The sequence below is a fragment of the Centroberyx gerrardi genome, chromosome 4, assembly GCF_048128805.1.
Source record: "Centroberyx gerrardi isolate f3 chromosome 4, fCenGer3.hap1.cur.20231027, whole genome shotgun sequence".
Classification (NCBI taxonomy): Eukaryota; Metazoa; Chordata; class Actinopteri; order Beryciformes; family Berycidae; genus Centroberyx; species Centroberyx gerrardi.
In genome coordinates, this window is record NC_136000.1 from 34,620,517 (window position 1) to 34,648,505 (window position 27,989).

Consider the following 27,989-nt stretch of genomic DNA (forward strand, 5'->3'; position numbering starts at 1 on the left):
TTAACAGGTGAAAGCAAGCTTGAAGAGGTGAGTTTTGAGGGCCTGTTTGAAAGAAGGCAGGGTGTTAGCCTGTCGGATGTGGACGGGGAGGGCGTTCCAGAGGGAGGGTGCAGCAACTGAAAAGGCCCTGTCGCCCCAGGTCCGGAGCTTGGTCCTGGTGGTCTTGAGAGTGGTTGCGTCCGCGGACCTGAGGCATCGGGTAGGGGTGTGGCGGGGGATGAGGTCGGAAAGGTATGGAGGGGCCAGGTTGTGTATGGCTTTGTAGGTGGTGAGTAGTATTTTAAAGTCAATCCTATGTTTAACCGGGAGCCAGTGGAGGTTGTGAAGGACAGGGGTGATGTGATCTCGGCGGCGGGTGGAGGTGAGCAGGCGGGCAGCGGAGTTCTGGACGTATTGAAGTTTATTAAGGGTTTTGTTTGGTAAGCCGTAGAGGATGCTATTGCAGTAGTCGAGTCTGGAAGTTATGAGGGCATGGATGAGGGTTTCGGCAGCGGCAAAGGACAGGGAGGGCCGGAGGTGGGCAATGTTCCTGAGGTGGAAGAAGGCAGTTTTTGTGACCTGGTTGACATGGGGTAGAAATGAGAGGGTGGGGTCAAGGATGATTCCAAGGTTGCGGACCTGGGTGGAGGGGGTGACGATGGATCCATCGATGTCGAGTGAGAAGGTCTGGGCGGAGCGCGTGAGGGAGTTTGGGCCGATGATGAGGATTTCAGATTTATTGCAGTTGAGTTTGAGAAAGTTCTATTGCATCCATGATTTTATGTCTGCAAGGCAGGTGGTGAGGGTGGAGTGGGTGGTTGAGGTGATGGTTTTGGAGGAGAGGTAGAGTTGAGTGTCATCGGCGTAGCAGTGGAAACAGAGGCCATGACGGCGGAGGATCTGTCCAAGAGGGAGGATGTACAGGATGAAGAGGAGGGGACGAAGCACTGAACCCTGGGGGACACCATGGGTGACTGGGGCGGTGGAGGATTTGCAGTTGTTTATGGAGATGTATTGATGTCTGTCAGAGAGATAAGAGGTAAGCCAGGAGAGGGCGGTGCCGGTTATGCCGAGGGAGTGTTGAAGGCGTGAGAGGAGGATGGAATGGTTGATGGTATCAAAGGCGGCGCTGAGGTCAAGGAGGATGAGGATGGTGAGGAAGCCAGAGTCAGCAGAGAGAAGTATGTCGTTGGTGATTTTCAGTAGGGCAGTTTCAGTGCTGTGTTTGGAGCGGAAGCCGGATTGGAAAGGTTCGTAGAGGTTATTGGAGTCTAGGTGGGATTTGATTTGAGCAGCGACAACTCGCTCAAGGATTTTGGACAGAAAAGGGAGGTTGGAGATGGGCCGGTAGTTGTTAGGGATGTCAGGGTCAAGACCAGGTTTTTTCAGTATGGGAGTGACAGCAGCGAGCTTGAGGGGGGGGGGGGGGGACAAGGCCAGTGGACAAGGAGGAGTTAATTATATTGGTGATGAGTGGGGAGAGTGAGGGGAGGCAGGCCTTGACTAGAAAGGAGGGGATAGGGTCGAGGGCACAGGTTGAGGACTTCATACTAGTGACTATGGAGGATAGGTCGGTTTCAGTGATTTCACTGAAGGATGTAAGTGAGTGACTTGGAAGTAGTGGGGGGTTGGGTTGAAGGCCAGAGAGGGTGGTGAAGGAGGAGGCAGCCAGCTGGTTGTGTATTGTGTCAATTTTAGTTTGGAAGAATGATAGAAATGAGTTGCATTTGCTGGTGGTGAAGGAGTTAGAGATGGTGTTGTAGCGTGTAGAGTCGCAATTATCAAATCTAGAATTTAGTAAAGGCATGAAAATATGAAACTTTGATAAAGATATCAATTTACACTCGTAGGGGGCACCACCTTCGTAGATGAAGGACCTTTACTTATACTAATCAGTCATCAGTCTAAAGATCGTGAAATCTTTTCAATACAGGGATTACTTTACTCTGCAAGTAAGGAAACACATAACAACTTCTCTGTAATAAATGGGAATATTTATTTAACTATACAAGCATAACAATTTCAATGAGATAAGGAATATAAGGCACGTATATTGATCACCAGAATGAAGCACGGAAACTATAGACTAAAAATAGACATGAAATGCAATGAAACAAATTAAGAATGAAAGGGAAATGATAATGAAATATGGGAATAAGAATTGGCAGCAGTAAATGGAGGTATGTATGGATCAATCAACCAGAGAAATGAGGCGGAAAGCTACGGGGCAACTAGACTATAAAAGCCTAAGTTTTCCTTATCTATTTAAGTAATTTGAATCTAAACTTTTGCATCAACTCTCAGCAGTAAAGACGTGGATAATCAGAGCCTACTTTGTTCAGTTGAGAAGTCCTGCCGGTTGGGTAGTCTGGTCCAGCTGAGCTCGGAGAGACGGGCTCGGCTTGGCCGGTTACCTGGCAACGGCAGACGCTGGAACAGCTGGTCTCTGATGGGTTATCGTCACGTCGAGGCAAGCAGCGCTACCGGCTTTTCACAGCTGTAGACAACAGGCCTCTCTGGATGTGGAACACTGCGGCGATGCTGCACCAGTGTTTGACTGCTGGTCTTGGAAGAGTTGACGTTTCTATCTCTTCTAACTGTTATAAAACTAAATTATCTCGTTCCTAAATAGCTTTGAAAATGATCTTCGCTTGGCCGAGCGTTGATAACTTCTTAACTATTAGACGCGAGGTTCAAACTTCTTGTAAGAGATTCTTAAGTTCATCTGGAGAAGACGTCTCTAACTCCAGGTTCAAACTCTAAGTTTCAGCTAAGGTCGAATTGTAGCTAAATTGTTGGTCTTGGCTTCAGCAGGTTTCTTGGCGAGGGCGGAATGTTGAACTGTCTGAAAACCCAGATAAGAACATTTTATAGCTCTTTGAATTCTCAGGCGTGGTTTGCCATGCAAATCACGCTTCGCGCTCTTTTTCTGTTTACTAATTAATTTCTTTGTTTGAGAGGATTTCACCCCGAACCGAGAGGGAGGGGGGAAAGGAATGCAAGAGGAATCATTCCTCTAGTCTATTTTATTTTGGGATCTATTACTAAGTGATCTTAATAAAGATTCCTTTTAAAATAATATGTCGGTATTTTACATCTCCACCAATTACTGTTGTCAATTGATCGAAATAATAAAAACCTGTCAACTTACATTCAAACTTATATAGCTAGCACATCAATATAAGGACATCAAATAAACCTTCCTGGTACAATCTGTGGCTATAAAGTCTTCATCAAGTTAACTCATATATGTGACTTGTGTTTCTAACTTCGTGATCAATATGAGAAAAACAATTTAAACATTTAAGACATTTGGACGCACTGACATTTTATACGGACATGTCGTTGCTATAAATGACCACAAGGTGGCAGTGTAGGACCATGGAAATAGGAGAGTGTCTCTAGATGAATATCTGAAACAATTCAATCATTTAACCTATCATGGTCTGTGCATGTAACTTCAGCTATTGAACATCTTCAACATATATATGGGCCTATAGTTAACACATCTAGTATACTTCAAACTACAAAATAGATCCATTAAAAACATTAGGAAAATATAGTTGAGGGTAGGTTTTAAAGGAATGTGAAAAGGGAAGAGATTTATGACTGTCCTGATTTAGAGAGGGGGTAGTGATGAGACTCTGGAAAGTGTCAACAGCAGTCATCGATTCCTTCGTATTGACACGGTGTGTATTCCCGTTCTCACCCAATGGTGACTGTCCCTTCTGACCAGAACAGTCTGGTACTCCAAATGAAGAAAGGAGGGTGATTCCCTATATTCAGATGTGTGAGAAGTATGGATGTGTGATTGTATAGTTCATTAGTATTCCTGAGTTCTTGAGTCCTTCTCCTCCTGATGGCTGAAAGATAAAGGTCGTTAATTGTGGAATGTTGAGTTTCAAAGCTCTTCGCCGGGTTGGTATCCTGTCGTTAATTTCCTGAGCTGTCCTGTGGAGACATCTCTGGCTGGCATAGACTCAACTCCTTGAGCCATGGACTGTGTCCATTCGACACCTTTATGGCCACTTGTTGTGATAGGCCATTTGGTGTTGATTCAAGAAGACAACAGAAAGGTTGTGGGCTTCCTGCAAATGTCTCCCTGGTATCGCTACAGTGTCCATGGGTTTGAGGAGTTTGCTGATGGTGGAGAAAAGCAGTTTGGGGTTGTTGCAGCCAGATTGGATGATGGAGGAGTAGTGAGAGGAGCGTGCACTGTTGAGGGCATCTTTATATTGTTGTTGGTGAAGTTTGTAGGCATCCAAGTGGACAGTGAAACCGGTTCTTTTGGCAAGTCGTTCCAGTTGACGGCCCTTGGCTTTGAGATGGTGAAGTTGATCGGTGTACCAGGGGGCGGAGTGTGTGAAGGAGACGGGTTTGGTTTTTATGGGGGCAATTTCATCAAGACAGGAGGAGAGTGCGTCATTGTAGGTATTGACCAGGTTGATGGGGGAGACGTTCGGAGTGAGGGCAGAGTCGGAGATGATGTCGGCCAGGGTGGAGGAGAGAGAGGAGGGGTTGATGGACTTGAGGTTCCGGAATGTTATGGAGCGTTTCTGTTTGACAAGAGGGGTGGGGATGTCTATGTCCAGGGTGATAGCCAGATGGTCGGCGATGGTGAGGTCGGTGCTGGTTAGGTTGCTGATGGTGATGCCGGAGGTGCAGACCAGGTCCAGTGTGTGTCCTTTCCTGTGGGTGGGGAAATCTATGTGTTGGGTAATATTGAAATAGTGTAGAATGTCCAGGAGTTCCATTGTGGTTTTGCAGTTGGTAGAGTCGACATGGATGTTGAAGTCGCCTAGTAGCAGAACAGATGGTGAAATGGCACAGAGCTGAGTTAGAAATTCAGACAGGTCAGAAGGAAATGCAGGGTTTGGCTTGGGGGGGCGATAAATGACAGCAGTGACCAGAGGTTTAGGACCAGGCAGTTTAAAAGCAAGGTGTTCAAATGAGGAGGGGGTGGGAATGGATATTGCAGTAGTGTTGATGGTTTGTCGATGCAGTGTCGCTATTCCGCCACCACGCCCGTCCTGGCGTGGTTTTTCCAAGTAGGTGTATCCAATGGGTGCAGTCTGGTTGAGGGAGAAGTATTCCAGGGGTTTTTGCCAGGTTTCAGTGAGGCAGAGAAAGTCAAGTTTGTTGTCCATAATAAATTCACTGAGGATGAGGCCCTTGTTATTTAGGGATCGGGTGTTGAAAAGTACAAATTTGAGATGTGATTGTTTCTGAGTGGGCTGGTTTGCTTTGACCAATGTTCGTAGGCAGGCAGAGTGCACGTGTTGTTTGTTGTGGTGACATAGTGGAGCTGCGGCAGTGCGCCTGCTGGACCAGATGGACGGGATGGCATGCTCCGACCCCGAGTAAACAAACTTTCGCCGGGAGCCTCTATGGATGTAGCTGGGTCGGCGTAACAGCCCGAGGTTTATGATGGCTGAGATGCATAGAGGTGGAGTGATGTGGTTGTTGAATTTGAAAAGTTGCGAGGTGGAATATTTCAGCATCGTGTAAGCCGGGGAGGACGATTAGCACGATGCTAGCTGCCTAGCTGCTGGCCAACTGAGAGACGGCGGTCCCAGCCAACAAGGGCTAACCGCACCGGGACAGCTGAGAGGCTGTCCGGGAAAGAACTCTCAGTAGTAGACAGCACTGAGCAGGGACGGAAGGATCCAGAAGTGCCGGTATGAGGCTGGGGAGCGTGTGCTGAGGAGGGTAGCTAAGCTCCCAGCCAGGGCGGGCTAACCGTAGCAGGGACAGCTGAGGAGGCTGCTAGCTGACCAGCTGACTGGAGAGGCAGCGGTCCCAGCCAGCAAGGGCTAACCGCACCGGAGCAGCTGAGGGCTGTCCGGGATAGAGCTCTCGGTAGCAGTGGTAGCGCTGGGCAGAGATGGGAAGATCCAGTAGTGCAGGTTGTCGAGAGAGTCTCCGACAGTGGCAGCAGCGGCGGCGGCAGCAAAGTGGCAACCAGTGAGACGGAGGTTGTGCAGTCCAGAGTCGGGAACCACGGGAGAGTCGAGACGGAACAATCGGGCTGTGCTCGGATGGGACGGATGAGGCAGTAGAGTCCAAACACTTTGCCTGGAGCAGGAGCTGGTGTAGCTGCTACATTAGCTGGTGTAGCAGGCTAGTGCATGCAGGTATGTAACCACGAAGTCCGTCAAGGTAGCGATCGGGTGGAGAATATGTCCAGACACAACGTGATAAAAAGGTACAAAAAGGTAGAATCAATGGTAGGATAAAAAGTCCGACAATAAAGCTAGCTAAAAAACGCAAAACTAATGCAATCTTAGATCTCAGATCTCAAATGGAGAAGCGGCAAACAAACAGCACCAGCATCCTCTCACATCCGGGTAAAAAGCTGTCCACTCGACAGTTCCTTGTTCAGGGCCTCAACATAAAAGTCATTTAATTAGACCTCTTATAGGGATCATACTTCTCAGATTTGTCTCATGAAAGTATCAGACTCATCTCACGTTCTTCTCTTTACTATAACCAAGACATAAATGAGATCAGGGGTATACAATGATGTGATCTCCTCTGTTTATCCTACTTCTCAAATATTCCTAAAATGATTATCTCAATTCAACTTTTTTTGTCTTAGAGAAGTCTACTAATTCATCTCTTTTTCATCTCTTTATTGCTCCTAAGGGACCCTTAGGAGAAGTAAATCAGACACAAATGATCACAGAATGATTCAAAAATGAGAAGCTCCAGTTAGTCTCAAGAGATCAGAATGAACAACAGATAAGCAACAGATTTTTTCCTATGGGAACATTAATGTGTTTGTAGGGTAGTCACTACATCATTTGCGAATGAGAATCAGGTGGAGCCGATCGGTCCGTGTACCCTCCGTCCAAAGCTGTATTCAACTTGTTTGATAACAGGATAAACAAATATACAACGCATTATTTAGTTTTTCCGTTTTCCGTGTGAATTAAAAAAACGGAAATCCACGTGCTTTTCCCGTTTTCGTCTTCAAATCGGCAATTGGAATAGAAATTAAACCAAAACCAGAAAACAACTTGTTATTGTTATATAAGCGCCCGACTCAATTTACGTCTGATTGGCTGGCGGGGGCCACTTGTCTCGCCTATCGTCACGCCTGCATTCAAGGATTACATCCGTTCATGGCCGCCCCCAGATCCCGCAGTAGTGTAGGTGAGTCTCGTCGGTTTTTCCCTCTAAATGCACATTTGGCAGAGGCGCCAACTCATCAGTGTTTATGTAAATATACAGCATATAGCTTGAGAGCCATATAGTGATTTTCCCGTATTGCCCAGGACAAAAAAGCTAAATACGCTAGCCTATGTAGCTAACGTTAGCCTTGTTATGCAGTGTGTCCATGCTTCATAAACACTTGCAGATGCAGCCGCCGCACAGATTGAAATAAAAAACAAAGTCAGATTGTAGAAGTTAGACTATCACTGTAAAGTTGATTAGCTGAGAAGTCCCCTCCCCGGTCCAGGTAAATGCATACTGTGAGTCAGGAGGAATTGGTACTATGCATGTGTAAATGTTTCTGTGTAGCTGCTCCAGCAGTTGATGTATGATCTGAGCTGTTGAATTAAAATCCCTCTTTTCCCTCACATGTCTGCTGTAGTGATGCGTGGTCATCCTGCTCCCTGGCTGTGCAGCTGCTCCCTGCAGATCCTCTTATCTCAACTCAGGACATTCCTTCAGCACTCCTCAGCAACAAACACTCAGCATTTACAACTGTCTTTATAAACATGTTTCAATACAAGTTTGTCCATCATTTAGCTGGTAACCAATGTATTGTAGTTACACATAGCTGCAAAGGTGACCCATCCTTTGTCCTTTATACTTCTTTTAATGAGGCAGTTACTGAAAACAGTTGCTACAGCCTCTGTAAGACACTTCAGTCATGCATGTCTTGCAGTAAACTTGTTTAATTCTAAACAATCTGAGGTAATAATCCTCTTAAACATCTCAACATATGCTTCCACACAATATACTCAACAGTATGTTCAACAGCATATTCAAGTAATTAACAACTGCAACAGCTTGCAGTAAGGGTTATCATTGTCATTTTAACAAACAGTGAATATAGTGACTCAAAGAAAGTTCAACAAAAAAGAGCTTAACATTTTATGGGATTAGATTTGTTTCATAATAATTGAACAAAATCTCCCAAGAATCAAACAAAATACATTTAATTGGAAGTGAATGAAAATAATTTGAAACAAAAAAAATGAGCCCAAAGACAAAACTTACAATAAAACTATACAACACTTGATTACAAAATTCTCAATTTTTCTTTCCCTGATCATGATTGATCTTTTGCTGTCCATTTCTTCAGTTTTACTGCTGAATTTTTCTGTTTCAGTAACATAATTTGCTTCAGATGTAAGTCATATTAATCTTGTAACCATTCAGAAAAGCCAACTGCATTAAAAACCTATTTAACACTTGGGGAAAGTTTTAGCTTAATGAAGTGCTCCAACATTGTTGAAATTGAATACTGGTGAATTTTATGATATTTTCAGAAGATAGAATAAACCTGACTTTGCAACCTAGGTTTTCAAGAATGAAGATGTCATTTCAATGTAGACACATATGGGGTCGCTATTCTCTCTGGTTCGTGGAGCCATGCATTGTCTGGTAAAAGAGCGACGAGGAAGAGGAAGTCAAGTGATGTAATTCCTGTCCTACATGAAAACATTCCCAGTTAACAACATGCAAAGGTTCCGCAATGGCATCGCTGGAACAATATGAAGATATTATCACGGACATGTCCCATAGTGGAAAAAGTTACAGCGAAAAATGTTTTCATGTTTCAAGCATATGTTGAGATGTTTAAGAGGATTCTTGCCTCAGATTGTTTAGAATTAAACAAGTTTACTGCAAGACATGCCCTTTGTGTGTGACACAAAATTATTTGCAACATTAATCCCTACTAGACTGGGCTTCATTTCCCAAAATCATCTTCAGGTTAAAATGATTTTAGTCCATGGATTTACAATGGGACTAAGATCGTCTCAGCTTTAAGATGCTTTTAGGAAACGGGGCTTTGGTCTGCAACCACACTCTGAAGACCTACCTTGCTAGTAACACTCACCAAGAAAGTGATAATATCAGTCATACACGTTTGTGTAAACTGAATGCTATTAAGTATTTCTAATTGAACTTGTTACAATATGGATAAAAAACAGCTGCTTTTGAACTAGGCTCAGAACAGGATGAAAGAAAAGGCATGAGACTGGAGGCATCATTCCATTTGTTTTGTTTTTTATTGGGCAAAAACCTGTCTCTCAAAGGCTGTGTCTGCCTAACACTGTAGTTTCACCTGAGAAAATTCAGACAAATCTAACATTTGGACTGAAGTGTCTTACAGAGGCTGTAGCAACTGTTTTCAGTAACTGCCTCATTAAAAGAAGTATAAAGGACAAAGGATGGGTCACCTTTGCAGCTATGTGTAACTACAATACATTGGTTACCGGCTAAATGATGGACAAACTTGTATTGAAACATGTTTATAAAGACAGTTGTAAATGCTGAGTGTTTGTTGCAAAGGAGTGCTGAAGGAATGTCCTGAGTTGAGATAAGAGGATCTGCAGGGAGCAGCTGCACAGCCAGGGAGCAGGATGACCACGCATCACTACAGGAGACTTGTGAGGGAAAAGAGGGATTTTAATTCAACAGCTCAGATCATACACTGAACAAAAATATAAACGAACAAAATTTGAGAGAAATAAGCCTTTTGTGTGCATAGAAAAAGTCTTAGATCTTTTATTTCAAATAAAATATTTCAAATGCAAATAAACCATAAACATCAAATACCAAATGAAATGAACAGCATTAAATACATCTGTATCAATAACCTGGATAATTGTTGGCATATGAGCTAACAGTTAAAGACACAAACCAGGCATACATTTAAATACACTCATACTACCATCTACTGGTAGAGAGGGTAAACATCAGCTTGACCTACTTTAACTCTGCGTTCACTCAAGCAACGGCGCATTACGGTGGACCCCAAATTAAATATCAGTGCTAACAGTAACAACTCTGCACACAATAATTACTTAGGGTAAACTATATTACGAACTGTATTGCACCAAACAATGCACTCATTAATCGAAAACTTGACTCTTGCTGTGTACATGGATAAATGCACAATATTAAACCGCATGTAATCAACTACTGTTGCTAACATACTTCCATCGGTCCAGGTTTATTTATTTATATTTATTTATTTTTTATTTATTTATTTTTCTTCTAACGTTACCCGTATGTGCTTGCATAATGTTGTTTTCTATTGCCCTTTTTACTGGGAACTGCGCAATACTTTGTTTACTAAGATAAAAACAGATATTGATTTTGTAAATATGGATGATGCACAAAGATTGAGTTGGCTGTTCGCTTATGAAACATTTAGATGAGCTAGTTACCTGGAGAAAGCCTGGGAGATGAGAAAAAAAGCTCTTTATCAAGATAAACTGTAAGTTAGCAGTTCTTTTCAGTGTATTGTTCATTTGAAACCTATCATTTCAAATATGTTATTTGAAAGAATATAGTAGTACTTTATAATGTGGTAATTTATTATTTTTTTTTTTTTTGCTCTTATATGTATCACTGGAAGATGGTTTTGTAAAATGGTGGTGTCCTGTAATCCCATGTGGGATGGGCCAGATATTTGGCATGACACAGAAATAAAAATAAACTAACTATAGAATGGCCATTCTATCCTCTTGGCTTTTATTTTGATACATTTACTTTTACTTCCGGGTCACCTGTCTTGCTTTTCTTCATGTCTTTCTTCAAAAGGAAAAACGAAAAAAGGAATTTGCAAAAACCAAAATTGGACCGTTATTTGAATTTGGTTTTCTCGTTTATTGTTTTTTGATTCAGACAACAAAAACGGAAAAACTGCTCTGTTTTTCCACGAACGAATGATACACGGATTACCATGGTTTTTTCGTTTTTCGTTTTATACCAAAAACGAAAAAACCATGGTAATCCGTGTATCATTCGTTCTTTTCATATTCAATTGAGAATCCAAAATCGGAAAATGAAAAAACGATTCGTTATTTCGTTATTCGTTTATGAATCTGATACCAAAAAACAAATATTGGTTTGTTTTTCGTACTTTCGATTTTATGCTCAAGTCAAAAATAGGAAATGAAAAAACGGGCCACGGGCTGAACTTGATTTTGATATTTAATTTGTTCGATTTGTGTGACCCGGAAGTTACTGTCTCGTTAGCTTGATTCAGTTTTGCTAGCCTTGACGATCAATCATGGAGAGTTTCATCTTGTTCAGAGGAACTAAACGCTTAACTCTCAAGGAAGACGATATGACAATCGAAAAAATCGTCAGGATCTTCCAGGTATTGTAGTTTCGTGTAAAAGTACGTCATATTTATTCTGTAAAATCATTATTTTATAACTACTAACGTTGTGGTGAACCCCTTCCCTCACTGTTTACATTTGAAAAGGTACATGGCCCCAGTCTCTACATCACCGATGACAGCAATGTAGCCGTATTTCCTGGGACTGACGGCCACTTTAACCCTTTAGACCTCATAGTAAGGGGGCATTACGAGGTACACGGCGAGAGTATCAGCGTGGCGGACTCATCTAGTGTGCCAGTAACACACAACCCTACCCGCTTTTCCTTCCACCGCCCACCCAGCGCTGCTGCGGGTTCTGCTGCAAGGGCTTCTGCAATTCCAAGAGCCACCGTGGCAAAAACATTCCAAAGGTGACCAAATAAACCTTTCACTCCTCATATGCAACTACTGTTTGTATCACACCGGATAGGAGCATCACACCAATGTTAGAGTATGTTATACGATTACCCTTGTCTTCAAGGCAATATGAACTGCTATCTTGTTATGCTAGCCATAACTACAAACAGTAAGACTTACAATATTTATTCACAAATGTGACTTGAGCATATTTGACACTGATAATACATCTGCAGAAGAATGTGCTTTCAATGTAATGGCTACATTATGTCACCCAGTCACACAAGTATATCTGCATAATTTACCTGGATGCACCATAGACCTATTAAGTAGACCAAGCATCAAAGCTATTTAAAGATGGCGTCCCATTACCATTACCATTGCACTGGCTGTATTAAAGGAAGTAGAATTTATAACCTCCTCCTCTCCCCTCCTTGTCTCCTCTCCTCTCTCCTCTCCTTGTCTCCTCTCTCCTCTCCTTTCCTCCTCTCCTCTCCCCCCACCTCTCCTCTCTCCTCTCCTGTCCTTGTCTCCTCCTCTCCTCTCCTCCTCTCCCCTCCTTGTCTCCTCTCCTCTCTCCTTTCCTCCTCTCCTCTCCTCTCCCCTCTCCTGTCCTTGTCTCCTCTCCTCTCCTCCATGGTGGGACACACAAACACACAAACCGCTCTCCAATTATAGTAGTGGGATAAGGCCTAAACAATATAAAATGAGTAAAAAAATGTTTGTTTTCATATCAATATTCAGGAACATCTTCATCGCTGAACTTGTGGATGGCAAGTTGGAGACAAGCAAAATGCTGACAGTGCGTTTTTCTGAATTTGAGGCTTCTGTTACGGGCATCATCAGTAAAGTCAATGATGCCCTTGAACAAGAGGACTCACTCATCCTCACTGACGGCCAGGGAAACAAAATGTTGGACTCTGAAGGAACCAGAGGTATAGTTGAATACTTTGTATTGTTTATATGATAGCCTCAGGAATACTACATATAAATCCAGCATACTTTTATGTAAATCCAGCATACTTTTTATGTATGCTTCAAATAAACTAATTTGTATTAGGAGTAATTGCCCAGTGGTTTCTTGAAACCTTCAGGTTTCAACATTATGTAAGCCTTGAACCCCTTGAAACCTTCTGGTTTTAAGAAAACCACCCCATCTCCTGAGACATGTCACGCGGACAACTAATCGACTATTTTCTATACAGGATCAGCATTTTGGAAGCAAAATGCAAGGGAAGTATTTGCTGTGCAGGAAGAACACTTCCGGCAGTTACAAGCAAGTAAAAAGAGGAGACTGAGGCATTTTTTGCACATTATTATGGTTGCATATTTGTATGGATGTTCTCCTAAATTGATAGTGAGGAGTAACTTTTATCTGTAAGATGTTTTGCCAATATAGGCCCCAGTACAAATAGTCACATATTGTTCCAGGTAAAGACTTTATAGAGAATCTCATACACAACATTGACTTGACTGATTCACAACCTTTTGGTGTAGGTGTTATGCAATTAATTTTCTGTCCAGTTTCTGGGATGTTGTCCATTGCATAGGCACGCATTGCTTGATTTTGATTAATGTGTTAATCAAAAATAATTCTGAATAACAAATTAGATTCCCAGATCAATGGAAGTAACAGCAGGTAACATTGTGCATAAAACCGTCTGGATTTGAAATACTAGGTCTACAATGACAGGAGTAGCAATTGACAAGGTTAAAATGATTGCATTTATTTTAACTGTAAAAAGGATATTGTTGAGAACAAGTAGGATATAATTTGCTTGTTGTATATTTTGCTTGTTTTTCAGTCAACGAGAAGATAACAGCCTCGATGACGTTTTGGATAGAATTGAAGAGGTGGTCCTGGCAGCCCAGGGACTGCAAGATGTGTCCACTACAATGAAGGAGCTGATGGAGTTTGCAAATTCCAACCGCAGAACAACCATGCCCCTGACAGAGGCCCAAGCAGCAGCTGTTAGAGATGCCTTTGCCTGTGTTGTCTGCAGAAGTAATTTTTTTAAATATTATTTTCTTTAAAAACCTGTATTACCCATAACTCAAAAGTTGTTCAAAATACATAAACTCAATTCAGAAGGATGGAAAATCCCAGGTCAGGTGTTCTAAACAACCACAAATGTACATACAGTAAATAAACTGATGGCACCATAGACAAAGTTTTGTCTACTTAATAAAGATATAAGTGCAACTAATTTACCTCTTTCCATGAAGAAAATAGACCTCTACATCATAAAAAAAATATAATTAAAACAATTCTCAAATACTGTAGTTTTTAAAACTGTTTTCTGAATCAAATTTGCAGGTCCAGTGGTTGAGCCCATGGTTTCATCATGCTGCCAAAGCCTTAGGCTATGTTCACACTGCAAGCCTTAGTGCTCAATTCGGATTTATTGCTCAGATCCGATTTTTTTGTTTGGCTGTTCACATTATTTTTTAAATGTGGCCAATATCAGATTCCAGTGTGAACTGGTCACGGTCCTGAACTGACCCACATGCACAAAAGAACAATAACAAAGACGTCACACGCAGCACGCTGTCGTACGGAAGTAAACATGGAGGCCACTGAAGTCTACGGTTTCATTAGGGGCCGAGCACCGACCGGTGCGAAGCCCTATTGAAATGCAAGGAATTATTATTATTATTATTATTATTATTATTATTATTATTATTATCAGGGCCCGAGCACCGACCGGTGCGAAGCCCTATTGAAATGCAAGGAATTATTATTAGGGCCCGAGCACCGACCGGTGCGAGGACCTATTGTAATGCAAGGAATTATTATTAGGGCCCGAGCACCGACCGGTGCGAGGACCTATTGTAATGCAAGGAATTATTATTAGGGCCCGAGCACCGACCGGTGCGAGGACCTATTGAAATGCAAGGAATTATTATTATTTTTCTCGGGCCAAATAAATCGCATTTTTGAGGGCCTAAAGCTGCTCGAAAAGTTGCCAAACTTTGCACATGCGTCAGAAGTGCTGAAAATTTACGTATTTTATGGGTCTCGCGCATGGGTGTGGCAAAATGGCTCAATAGCGCCCCCTACAAAATTCAAAAAAATACTCATCGCTCTACGTTTCACCTACATGTACGAAATTTGGTAGGCACATGTATCATGTCCAGACCTACAAAAAACATCAATAGGTGCCATGACCTAAACCCAACAGGAAGTCAGCCATTTTGAATTGATTGTGCGTTTTTGCCCATTTACAGGGGTCATACTTTAACGAACTCCTCCTAGACGGTTCATCGGATCCATCTCAAACTTGCTCAGCGTACATAACAGACCTTGACGATCAAAAGTTATTAAAAGCTTGAGTTTTCCTCCAACGGTGTGGGCGTGGCCTGGCGTCGAATTTCCATGTTTCGCCATGAAACAGGAAGTGCCTGTAACTCCACCGTACATGCTCACATCTGCCCCAAACTTCACATGTTTGATAAGTGTCCCGGCCTCAACATTTCTACATGCCGATTTTCAATCACTGTCATAGCGCCACCTACTGGCAACACAGGAAGTGCTTTGTAACTCGGCTGTACGTGGTCACATCTGCCCCAAACTTCACATGTTTGCTAAGTGTCATGGCCTCAAGACATCGACATGGCAATATTAATTTATAGTCATAGCGCCACCTGCTGGCAATACAGGAAGTGCTTTGTAACTCCACTGTACATGGTCACATCTGCCCCAAACTTCACATGTTTGATGAGTGTCCCAGCCTGAACACATTCACAGGCCAATATTCACTTATAGTCATAGTGCCACCTACTGGCAACACAGGAAGTGGTTTGTAACTCCACTGTACATGCTCAAATCTGCACCAAACTTCACATATTTGATGAGAGTCCCGGGCTGAAGACATCGACATGCCAATATTCAGTTATGGTCATAGCGCCACCTGCTGGCAACACAGGAAGTGGTTTGTAACTCGGCTGTACGTGGTCAAATCTGCCCCAAACTTCACATGTTTGATGAGACTCCCGGCCTGAACACATCTACAGGCCAATTTTCAATCATAGTCATAGCGCCACCTACTGGCAAAAGGAAATGACTTGTTTTATACTGAAAATTCTGAGCCGCGTCGACCGGTCGGTGTCCAGTAATGATGCCGCGGCTGCGGCACACCCCGACGTGCGCGGAGTGCGAGGGCCCGATCATCGCTGCTTGCAGCTTTAATTATTATTATTATTTTTTTTTGTAAAAAAAAAACGCATTTTTGAGGGGCTAAACGTGCTCCGAAAGTTGCGAAACTTTGCACACACGTCAGAAGTGGTGAAAAATTACATATTTTATGGGTCTTGCGCATGGGTTTGGCTAAATGGCTCAATAGCGCCCCCTACAAAATTTCAAAAAAATACTCATCGCTCTACGTTTCACCTACATGTACCAAATTTGGTAGGCACATGTATCATGTCCAGACCTACAAAAAACATCAATACGTGCCATGACCTAAACCCAACAGGAAGTCAGCCATTTTGAATTGATTGTGCCATTTTTGTGCGTTTTTGGCCATTTACAGGGTTCATACTTTAACGAACTCCTCCTAGACGGTTAATCGGATCAACCTCAAACTTGCGCAGCGTATATAACAGACCTTGACGATGAAAAATTGTTAAAAGCTTGAGTTTTCCTCGAACGGCGTGGGCGTGGCGAGGCGTCGAATTTCCATGTTTCGCCACGAAACAGGAAGTGCTATGTAACTCCACTGTACATGGTCAAATCTGCCCCAAACTTCACATGTTTGCTAAGTGTCACAGTCTGAACACATCTAAAGGCCAATATTCAGTTATAGTCATGGGTGGGGCGTCGTATTTCCATGTTTCGCCACGAAACAGGAAGTGCTTTGTAACTCCACTGTACATGGTCAAATCTGCCCCAAACTTCATATGTTTGCTAAGTGTCACAGTCTGAACACATCTAAAGGCCAATATTCAGTTATAGTCATGGGCGGGGCGTCGCATTTCCATGTTTCGCCACGAAACAGGAAGTGCTTTGTAACTCCACTGTACATGGTCAAATCTGCCCCAAACTTCACATGTTTGCTAAGTGTCACAGTCTGAACACATCTAAAGGCCAATATTCAGTTATAGTCATGGGCGGGGCGTCGGATTTCCATGTTTCGCCACGAAACAGGAAGTGGTATGTAACTCCGCTGGACGTGGTCAAATCTGGCCCAAACTTCACATGTTTGATAAGTGTCATGGCCTCAAGACATCGACATGGCAATATTCAGTTATAGTCATAGCGCCACCTACTGGCAAAACAGGAAGTGCTTTGTATCTCGGCTGTACGTGGTCTAATCTGCCCCAAACTTCACATTTTTTATGAGAGTCCTGGCCTCAACATTTCTACATGCCAATATTCTGTTATAGTCATAGCGCCACCTACTGGCAACACAGGAAATGGCTTGTAACTCGGCTGTACGTGGTCTAATCTGACCCAAACTTCACATGTTTGATGACAGTCCCAGCCTGAACAAATCTACATGGCAATATTTAGTCATAGTCATAGCGCCACCTACTGGCAAAACAGGAAGTGGTTTGTAACTCGGCTGTACGTGGTCAAATCTGCCCCAAACTTCACATGTTTGCTAAGTGTCCCAGCCTGAACACATCCACAGGCCAATATTCAGTTATAGACATAGCGCCACCTACTGGCAACACAGGAAATGACACGTTTTATACTAAAAATTCAGAGCCGCATCGACTGGTCGGTGTCCAGTAACGATGCCGCGACTGCGGCACACCCCGACATGCGCGAAGTGCGAGGGCCCGATCATCGCTGCTTGCAGCTTTAATTATTATTATTTTTCTTTGTAAAAAAAAAACACATTTTTGAGGGGCTAAACGTGCTCGGAAAGTTGCGAAACTTTGCACACACGTCAGAAGTGGTGAAAAATTACATATTTTATGGGTCTTGCGCATGGGTTTGGCTAAATGGCTCAATAGCGCCCCCTACAAAATTTCAAAAAAATACTCATCGCTCTACGTTTCACCTACATGTACCAAATTTGGTAGGCACATGTATCATGTCCAGACCTACAAAAAACATCAATACGTGCCATGACCTAAACCCAACAGGAAGTCAGCCATTTTGAATTGATTGTGGCATTTTTGTGCGTTTTTGCCCATTTACAGGGTTCATACTTTAACGAACTCCTCCTAGACGGTTAATCGGATCAACCTCAAACTTGCGCAGCGTATATAACAGACCTTGACGATGAAAAATTGTTAAAAGCTTGAGTTTTCCTCGAACGGCGTGGGCGTGGCGAGGCGTCGAATTTCCATGTTTCGCGACGAAACAGGAAGTGCTATGTAACTCCACTGTACATGGTCAAATCTGCCCCAAACTTCACATGTTTGATAAGTGTCACAGTCTGAACACATCTAAAGGCCAATATTCAGTTATAGTCATGGGCGGGGTGTCGCATTTCCATGTTTCGCCACGAAACAGGAAGTGGTTTGTAACTCCACTGTACATGGTCAAGTCTGCCCCAAACTTCACATGTTTGCTAAGTGTCACAGTCTGAACACATCTAAAGGCCAATATTCAGTTATAGTCATGGGCGGGGCGTCGCATTTCCATGTTTCGCCACGAAACAGGAAGTGCTTTGTAACTCCACTGTACATGGTCAAATCTGCCCCAAACTTCACATGTTTGCTAAGTGTCACAGTCTGAACACATCTAAAGGCCAATATTCAGTTATAGTCATGGGCGGGGCGTCGGATTTCCATGTTTCGCCACGAAACAGGAAGTGGTATGTAACTCCGCTGGACGTGGTCAAATCTGGCCCAAACTTCACATGTTTGATAAGTGTCATGGCCTCAAGACATCGACATGGCAATATTCAGTTATAGTCATAGCGCCACCTACTGGCAAAACAGGAAGTGCTTTGTATCTCGGCTGTACGTGGTCTAATCTGCCCCAAACTTCACATTTTTTATGAGAGTCCTGGCCTCAACATTTCTACATGCCAATATTCTGTTATAGTCATAGCGCCACCTACTGGCAACACAGGAAATGGCTTGTAACTCGGCTGTACGTGGTCTAATCTGACCCAAACTTCACATGTTTGATGACAGTCCCAGCCTGAACAAATCTACATGGCAATATTTAGTCATAGTCATAGCGCCACCTACTGGCAAAACAGGAAGTGGTTTGTAACTCGGCTGTACGTGGTCAAATCTGCCCCAAACTTCACATGTTTGCTAAGTGTCCCAGCCTGAACACATCCACAGGCCAATATTCAGTTATAGTCATAGCGCCACCTACTGGCAACACAGGAAATGACACGTTATATACAGAAAATTCAGAGCCGCGTCTACAGGTCGGTGTCCAGCAACGATGCCGCGGCTGCGGCACACCCCGACATGCGCGAAGTGCGAGGGCCCGATCATCGCTGCTTGCAGCTTTAATTATTATTATTTTTCTTTGTAAAAAAAAAACGCATTTTTGAGGGGCTAAACGTGCTCGGAAAGTTGCGAAACTTTGCACACACGTCAGAAGTGGTGAAAAATTACATATTTTATGGGTCTTGCGCATGGGTTTGGCTAAATGGCTCAATAGCGCCCCCTACAAAATTTCAAAAAAATACTCATCGCTCTACGTTTCACCTACATGTACCAAATTTGGTAGGCACATGTATCATGTCCAGACCTACAAAAAAACATCAATACGTGCCATGACCTAAAGCCAACAGGAAGTCAGCCATTTTGAATTGATTGTGGCATTTTTGTGCGTTTTTGCCCATTTACAGGGTTCATACTTTAACGAACTCCTCTTAGACGGTTAATCGGATCAACCTCAAACTTGCGCAGCGTATATAACAGACCTTGACGATGAAAAATTGTTAAAAGCTTGAGTTTTCCTCGAACGGCGTGGGCGTGGCGAGGCGTCGAATTTCCATGTTTCGCCACGAAACAGGAAGTGCTATGTAACTCCACTGTACATGGCCAAATCTGCCCCAAACTTCACATGTTTGATAAGTGTCACAGTCTGAACACATCTAAAGGCCAATATTCAGTTATAGTCATGGGCGGGGCGTCGCATTTCCATGTTTCGCCACGAAACAGGAAGTGGTTTGTAACTCCACTGTACATGGTCAAGTCTGCCCCAAACTTCACATGTTTGCTAAGTGTCACAGTCTGAACACATCTAAAGGCCAATATTCAGTTATAGTCATGGGCGGGGTGTCGAATTTCCATGTTTTGCCACGAAACAGGAAGTGGTTTGTAACTCCACTGTACATGGTCAAATCTGCCCCAAACTTCACATGTTTGCTAAGTGTCACAGTCTGAACACATCTAAAGGCCAATATTCAGTTATAGTCATGGGCGGGGCGTCGCATTTCCATGTTTCGCCACGAAACAGGAAGTGGTTTGTAACTCCACTGTACATGGTCAAATCTGGCCCAAACTTCACATGTTTGCTAAGTGTCACAGTCTGAACACATCTAAAGGCCAATATTCAGTTATAGTCATGGGCGGGGCGTCGCATTTCCATGTTTCGCCATGAAACAGGAAGTGGTATGTAACTCCGCTGGACGTGGTCAAATCTGGCCCAAACTTCACATGTTTGCTAAGTGTCACAGTCTGAACACATCTAAAGGCCAATATTCAGTTATAGTCATAGCGCCACCTACTGGCAAAACAGGAAGTGGTTTGTATCTCGGCTGTACGTGGTCAAATCTGCCCCAAACTTCACATTTTTTATGAGAGTCCTGGCCTCAACATTTCTACATGCCAATATTCTGTTATAGTCATAGCGCCACCTACTGGCAACACAGGAAATGGCTTGTAACTCGGCTGTACGTGGTCTACTCTGACCCAAACTTCACATGTTTGATGACAGTCCCAGCCTTAACAAATCTACATGGCAATATTTAGTCATAGTCATAGCGCCACCTACTGGCAAAACAGGAAGTGGTTTGTAACTCGGCTGTACGTGGTCAAATCTGCCCCAAACTTCATATGTTTGCTAAGTGTCCCAGCCTGAACACATCCACAGGCCAATATTCAGTTATAGACATAGCGCCACCTACTGGCAACACAGGAAATGACACGTTATACACAGAAAATCAGAGCCGCGTCTACAGGTCGGTGTCCAGCAACGATGCCGCGGCTGCGGCACACCCCGACATGCGCGAAGTGCGAGGGCCCGATCATCGCTGCTTGCAGCTTTAATTATTATTATATTTCCCTCCAATGAATCGCATTTTTAAGGGGCTAAAGGTGCTCGAAAACTCACCAAACTTTGCACACGCCTCAGAAGTGGTGAAAAATTACATATTTTATGGGTCTTGCGCATGGGTGTGGCAAAATGGCTCAATAGCGCCCCCTACAAAATTTAAAAAAAATACTCATCGCTCTACGTTTCACCTACATGTACCAAATTTGGTAGGCACATGTATCATGTCCAGACTTACAAAAAACATCAATAGGTGCCATGGCCTAAACCCAACAGGAAGTCAGCCATTTTGAATTGATTGTGGCATTTTTGTGCGTTTTTGGCCATTTACAGGGGTCATACTTTAACGAACTCCTCCTAGGAGGTTATTCGAATCCACCTGAAAATTGCACAGTGTACATAAAACACCTTGACGATGAAAAGTTATTAAAAGCTTGAGTTTTCGTCCAAGGGCGTGGGCGTGGCTAGGCCTCAATTTCCATGTTTCGCCACGAAACAGGAAGTGCTATGTAACTCCACTGTACATGGTCAAATCTGCCCCAAACTTCACGTTTGATAAGTGTCATGGCCTCAAGACATCGACATGGCAATATTCAGTTATAGTCATAGCGCCACCTACTGGCAACACAGGAAGTGGTTTGTAACTCCACTGTACATGGTCACATCTGCCCCAAACTTCACATGTTTGATGAGAGTCCCAGCCTGAACACATCCACAGGCCAATATTCAGTTATAGTCATAGCGCCACCTACTGGCAACACAGGAAGTGCTTTGTAACTCCACTGTACATGGTCACATCTGCCCCAAACTTCACATGTTTGATGAGTGTCCCAGCCTGAACACATCCACAGGCCAATATTCAGTTATAGTCATAGCGCCACCTACTGGCAACACAGGAAATGGTTTGTAACTCCACTGTACATGGTCAAATCTGCACCAAACTTCACATATGTGATGAGAGTCCCGGGCTGAAGACATCGACATGCCAATATTCAGTTATAGTCATAGCGCCACCTACTGCCAACACAGGAAATGACACGTTCTATACTGAAAATTCTGAGCTGCGTCGATCGGTCAGTGTCCTCTAACAATGCGGCGGCTGCGGCACACCCCGACTTGCGCGAAGTGCGAGGGCCCGATCATCGCTGCTTGCAGCTTTAATTCTTTTTGCATCTGAAAGCTAAGACTTCTGTCTTCACTGCTACCCCTGTAGCATGTTTTTTTTCACTCTAAACGAACTGCGGAGAGTTGTAGAGTTGTATGTCAAGTTACGAGAGGTAAAATCTATTGAGTTGCGGATTAGGTATGTTCTAGAGATCTAATGTTGCATCCATTTCCATATATGACATTGATGACATCATCACGTTGTACCATGCCCGTGTCTGCTGGTGAAAAGATCCGGTACATCCGGCTGTTTAGGGCGCTAATGTTGTTTGACCGAGGAGGAAGCCTGACTTGTTGGCGAGCTCCGCTCAATTTTTTGTTCATGTTCCTTACATTTAGAATTTCTGTGGCTAAATATGTTTAGTGTGTGTATTTAGCAAATTTTGGTCAAATAATGTCAAATTTTGTCAGATTTTAAATTTTTGACACAATTTCAATATTTTTTCCAGTTATTATGGTTTATTGATTTACATAGCCTTTTAGCTTGGGTTGTGCAGATTTTAGGGATATGAAGCATTTGAAGATACTCAAAGAAATTTAAGCAAAAATACCAGTGTAGGCTCTAGCGGACCATTTCTATTGCAGAGTATAAAGGGTTAAAGGATAAGGCTAAGGATAAGTGTTTTTTAATGCATTTCTCAACAAATCCTATGAAAATAACAAAATCAGCAATGAATTTGTTTTGCTAACAAGTCTCGTCCATGTAGCCAATGCCCAATAAAGCCATGTCTCAGTAGCCATAGAACTCCATTGTATTAAAAAAAAAACTGTTAAAAACACATCAAAGAGCCATGCCGTTACTCTGAGCAACATATTTCATCATTGCGATGCACTGGGCCAGCCGACTTTTTCCTCAAACAACTTAAGCCGACCGTAAACACGTTTTCCATCTCAGGAAAGTAGTTCCGTAGCACCAAAAATAGTCCCCGTCATAATGAAGAATTTGTTCCCATTTGAATTTGATTTGGTAATAACTACAATAGCCGGACTTTTCATGGTAACAGCTAGCGATTTTTAAAATTGAAACTATGTCTTTGTGAGCTGTATTTAAAGGTTTTTAGCTTACAATTGGAGCCAATGACTTCCGGTTTGAAGGCTAAAAAGGGTACATGGGAAGTCGGAAAGTAATGAGAGTAGAGCAAACGCATTGTTGATTTTGTTATTTTCATAGGATTTATTGACAATAAGAAATGTATTTAAAAACACCAGCTGTATCCTTTAATACTACCAAGCGAAAGTGCTTTGATCTTCTTTTACTGTTACTCTCAGGCAACGTTCAACCCAACCCAGGCCCTGTTCTTAATTGAGCACACCTGATGAATTTAAATCTAGATTTGGTCTTGGTGTTATTCACATAAATGTTAGAAGCTTGCTTCCGAAAATTGACCTGGTTAGAATTTGGGCGCATTCAACTGACACTGATATTTTTATTTTGTCTGAAACATGGCTTAACAAATCTGTCTTAGACAAGGACATTGTTATTCAGGGCTACAATGTTTTTCGATGTGATCATCCCAGAAAGGGTGGTGGCATTGCCATTTATATAAAACATAAATTTCACGCCAGCCTTGTAACATCAGCATCAATCAGTAAGCAGTTTGAACTTCTAGCTCTGAAACTTGAGTACACAAGGGGACAATATCTCACTGTGATAGGGTGTTACAGACCCCCGTCAGCAAGTAGTGAGGTTAAATCGGCTTCTGTCTAGCATTGATTTTTAATCGGGTTCTTCTTGCATGGGATCTAAATTGGGATTGGTTGTCTTCAGCTTTAAACAATTTTAAATCTGTCTGTGACTTATAACATCACACAATTGGTTGATAGCCCAACCCGCCCAAACCTCAAATGCCCAGAGAAATCATCCTTTATGAACTATATAACTATGATCTACTTCTAACAAATGCACCACATAAATTCTCTGATTTAGGTATTTTTGCTAATGATCTGAGTGATCACTGTGCTATAGCAGCAGTCAAGAATGCTAAGATCTCTAAGGCAAAGCCACGACTTCTTTTTCAAAGAGATTTTAAGCATTTCTGTGATGAAGCCTGCTTCTACGACCTGTTTTACTTTGATTGGATAAGCTGTTCTTTTAATATTTCACAGTAAATTTGTAATTTGTTGCTTTTCCACTTAGGCTCAGCTTTCCTACAGTCCCTCCTTAGAACCCAGGTGGTGTCATTCAACCAAGGCTGGTTTTTGGGCCTAGGTTTTCTAACCTTAAGGGGGGCAATAGAATCAAGAATTGTAGAACAGGTGGTGTTGAACAGGGTTATTAGCTCCTCTGAGCTAAGCTGGGAAGGGGAAGCCTCAAACATGCCGGTGAAAGGGGAAGAAACAAAGGCAGCTGAAAACTGACTAGGAGTGGAAGAGGTGATAGGGCGAGAGCAAAATTCAGGAGTACTAGGCTTGGGAATCAACTGAAATAGAGGGACATAAAAATTGTCTTGTGGTCATAAACACAAACATCGACTGTTTCAATATTGCTGATGGGAAAACCAGATGATAGAACCAAGTCAAGAGTATGACGTGTTTGTGTGTAGGACTACTCACAGACTGAACAAGATTGAATGAATCCACAAGATTCACAAAGTCACTAACAAGTGGTTTAGATGGGCAGCAAATATGAATGTTAAAGTCACTGAGAATCAGAATTCGTTCACATTTAGGCATGATGATGGAAAGGAAATCAGAGAACTCAGGTATACATTCTTTGTTCCACTTAGGCGGTCTATATATAAGGGCACAGAGCACAGGAAAAGTGAGATCAATTTTTAACAGTTGTACCTCAAAACTAGAAAACTCATCAACAGGCATAAAAAGACATTTAAAATCATGTTTAAAAATAGCAGCTAACCCACCTCCCCTTCCAGACATCCTGGGCAAGCTGAAAAAGTTATAGTTCGTCGGGGAGAGTTCAATGAGAGGGATGGATTCAGCGGCATTAAGCCAAGTCTCTGTTACAAACAGGAAGTCAAGTCGACGGGATACAATAAAATCATTCAGTATAAAAGTTTCGTTGGACAGAGATCTGGCATTAATCAAGGCCATTTTGACTAGTGCAGGCATATTGTTCATGGAGGATGCAGGTGAATGACAAGGGTTCTGGGGGATAGTAACTAGGTTCCGGGGATTTCTGGCAACAGGAGTGGGCAGTCTTTTAACAGGTCTGTAGTCTGTTACAACTGGGATGTTAAAAACACCACAAACGGCAGTTGGAAGAAGTAGAGTGGGGGCAGGTGTAAATAGGGGGCACAGACCATGTCCTTGACATGAGGAATAGTCACTTACAGAGAACACAGAGGGTAAAGGGCAGACAGTAGGGGACAGCATGAGACCAGTAGGGGGAGCTAGGGCCGGACACGGAACCTGGGTGTAGCCACGTAGAAGAAGAGCTGATGATCGGTGGAGAGGAAGTAGCCAAGGTGAGGACATGTGTGGTAGTGTGTGTAAACAGTCACGCACGTGGGCTGGTCAGGGTGCTATGAAATATGTTTGCAGACAGCATGCGTGAGCCCACTCGATTCGGGTGGAGACCATCTCTTAAAAAATGCAGATCGCTCCCAGAAGAGATTAAAATTGTTGATAAAACCAAACCCCGGAGCCCTACAATGTGGCTGAAGCCATGAATGGTGACTAAGAAGCCTGCTAAAACTTCCAATCCCACGACCCAGCGTGGGAATAGGGCCAGAGATAAAAATGTCTTTACCACTGATCTTTAAAAACTCAAAAAGACTGATAAAATCGCGCTTTAGCAGTTCGGATTGTTGTCGGCGAATGTCATTTGTGCCGATGTGGCTAACGACTTTTTAACAGTGGGATATTGAGTGAGCAGACCGGGAAGTTTGAACATTACATCGGAGACTTTAGCACCCAGATAAGAGAGTTTCTGTTGACTTCGACTTAATGTCTCTGATAATGGAGTCACCGATGATCAGCGTTGTTGGAGGCGGAGCTGCAGCCTGGGAACGAACCCGAGAGCAATCCCGCTTGGGGTGCTGTGGAGATGGAGAGGAGTCTGTTGGCGGCCCATTGCGGCGGACAGTGGGTGGTGAGGATCGCCTGGCCACAGTCGGCTGTGGCTCAGATAGCATGTGAAGAGGAGGATGAGATTGACCAGCCAAAGGAGGGAACTCCTGCTCATCCAGGATATCGAATCTGTTTTCCAGTAGGATTTCTTGTGGTGGGAGGGGACGAATGGGGCACCTGCCACCATGATTCCCCCTGCCGACAACAGACCAGGACTCCGCATGACTGGGCGTCGAGCTAGCTGACAACTTGGGTCTAGCTCCCAGGTGGATCCAAGGAGTGTCAGGTTGCATTTGGGCAGCCTCAGGACACGGACAGTAGAGTCCAACTCTCCCGCTGCAGTGATGGAGGTGACCTGGGCGACCACGAGGAGCAGCTCATCGTCTTTGATTTGATGGAGCAAGGATATTTTCCCATCCAGCTTGGCGATTTTCTGGTCCCAATGGAGAGGTGAGTGGTTGCATAGTAGGGCCAGATGGATGCGAGGCCCGCTGCAGTTGTCAGATCAAGGTACCCGATGTTCCAGCAGTAAAAACGGGGCTGTCAAGCTTAGCCACCAGGCTGAAAACAAGCCTAGCTAAGCTGAAGGGCAGACAGGATGCCAGTGGCAATGTCTTGTTGCTAAAAATGTCTACTTAAGAATAGTCCGATAGTTAAAATTTCTCCGATGGGTAAAAGCTGTGTTAAAAAACAACTAAAAGCCAAAGGATCGATAAAAGAAGTAAAAGTATAAATGTAGTAAAACAATGAGATTTGACAGAGCTCACCAAGAGAATCAAACTTTGCATGGGTGGAAGCGCGGACGGAAGTGTAACCATTGAGTGAATGTAGGCAGGACCAGCCTGCTGTGACAGGAGCATCAACATCATCATATCATAACATCATATAGACATCAACATCATAATGATGATTACATGATTACATGGCAGGGTGAAAACTATACTAATACTTAATTTGTGAAAAAGGTACTACCAAGTCATTACTGTGTGTGACTGATGTATGAACCATGTCACATCGAAAATGCTCTACAAGTTCTCACCTGGTTAAGCATGAGTAAATCTGCAGAGCCACAGACTGCCTGGCTAGTGATGTGTTGCATGAACTTGGCTCCCTGCAAGAAACACAAAATAACGCTCAATAAACACAAGTGGGGCACAAATCACAAATGCAGAGTTTAGTCTATGATCTAGCAAACCTTTCTATCTTTAACTAAGTTAAATTGCATAACGGTAACCCATGGATGTGTTGACTCCATATCATTATGTAAACCATTATTACTAACTTTAGCTTAGCTCAACTTTATCCAGACTGAATCACTTCACATCGGATGTAAGATTTATACAAACTAGAAGGGCACTCGGAGAGCGCAGACCTCCGCCAAGGTTCGTGCTATTATTGCTTGTTCATGAGTCGGATCCGGATCCGCTCCAAAATTTAATGGGTTCTTCCTTGGCCCATGCTACACCCTTCCACGAAGTTTCATGAAAATCGGGCCAGTAGTTTTTCTGTAATCCTGCTAACAGACAAACAAACAAACAGCACCGAAAACATAACCTCCTTGGCGGAGGTAATAAAGCCAATGTTATGTGATTGAATAAATGAGTCATACCTGGACGATGGTTTCCCCGAAGAGCCAAGTGTGCAGCAGCAAAAGTCAATCAGAGCCTAGAACCTAGAAGGCTGCTCATGAACGTGCTGTTGTCATGGTCGCTACGAGGATGCAACTAGTCTCGTCCATGTAGGCCAGGTGGGGCCAAGAAAGACACTAATGCACAGGTGCTGTGGGCCACAGAAGTAGGAGTCGTAGAAACTTTTTTGGCGTCCATACATCCATGTCTGAACCAGGGAGCAGACCTGATATGAAGGGGACAGCCAAAGGTGAGGGGTTGGCGAAAGTCGCAAGTCATAGAC

The 27,989-nt window shown here is 43.3% G+C and overlaps 1 pseudogene; it reads right to left on the reverse strand.

Moving 5' to 3' along the window:
- Positions 1 to 27,912, reverse strand: LOC144538581 (uncharacterized; annotated as a pseudogene).
- Positions 27,913 to 27,989: the final 77 nt, after the last annotated feature.